The sequence below is a fragment of the Schistocerca piceifrons genome, chromosome 2 (genome assembly GCF_021461385.2).
Source record: "Schistocerca piceifrons isolate TAMUIC-IGC-003096 chromosome 2, iqSchPice1.1, whole genome shotgun sequence".
Taxonomy (NCBI): Eukaryota; Metazoa; Arthropoda; class Insecta; order Orthoptera; family Acrididae; genus Schistocerca; species Schistocerca piceifrons.
Window position 1 is genome coordinate 18148749 of NC_060139.1, and position 1089 is coordinate 18149837.

The 1089-nt window shown below is 49.9% G+C and overlaps 1 non-coding gene across 1 annotated transcript; it reads right to left on the bottom strand.

The window, feature by feature from the left end:
• Positions 1-733: 733 nt before the first annotated feature.
• On the bottom strand, positions 734-806 carry Trnaa-cgc. Its single transcript has one exon. It is a non-coding gene; the product is annotated as a tRNA-Ala (tRNA).
• Between the last annotated feature and the right edge of the window lie 283 nt (positions 807-1089).

A 1089-nucleotide genomic window follows, 5' to 3' on the forward strand; every position in this document is an offset into this window, starting at 1 on the left:
CTGTTACGCTTTCACGAGTAAATCGCTGAACTGATTTTGGGCATGGACGTAGCTTGGGTACGGAACTAGCTTGAACCCTGAGAAAGGCCATAGGCTACTTTAGAAAGTTGTATCTTTTTGAGTATTATTAAGATACTGACGCGATGCTCGGCGATTCTTTGTGTCTAAAGATTATTCTGTGACGGTGCAAATACAATTTTATTGTGCGCGTGGTTTATGATATGAGTTCCTACACCTACTGGCATAGCTGGAAAGTTTTGGCTGCAGAGGTTTGGTCGAGATACGACAGTGGAATCGGACAGTAAGTCCTAGATCCATATTTAAAACTATTACTACAAGCCTCGGAAACTTAAGAGGGATTTAGCGGGTGGTTCTAACACGGCTCGAGCTGCGAAAGTTCCTCGAATCCAACAAACGTCAGAGCAATCTCATGTCCGCCGGAACTTGGATGCAGAATGTCAGGAGACCTGAAGAGCTGAAGACAGTGGAACAGTCACTAGCCCGTCTCATCTTAGATGCTGAGCGCCAGGCGTCTCTCGCAGCTTCCAAGACGCTTGAAGGGGTAGGAGGAGACCAGTGTTTAACGTCCCGTCGACAACGAAGCCATTAGAGACGGAGCACAAGCTCCGATTAGGGAGGGATGGGCAAGGAAGTCGGCCGTGCCCTTTCAAAGCAACCATCCCGGCATTTGCCTGAAGCGATCTAGGGAAATCACGGAAAACCTAAATCAGGATGGCCGGAGACGGGATTGAACCGTCGTCCTCCGGAATGCGAGTCCAGTGTGCTAACCACTGCGCCACCTCGCTCGGTAAGGCGCTTGAAGAGCGGTTCTGGGCGCTACAGTCTGGAGCCGAGCGACCGCTACGCTCGCAGGTTCGAATCCTGCCTCGGGCATGGATGTGTATGCTGTCCTTAGGTTGGTTAGGTTTAAGTAGTTTTAAGTTCTAGGGGACTGATGACCTCAGAAGTTAAGTCGCACAGTGCTCAGAGCCATTTGAACCATTTGAACGCTTGAAGACGCACAGCCACGGCGGCATTTAAAGGCTGCAGAACAAATTCGTACCTTTACGCGTGGGATATGAGAAGCTT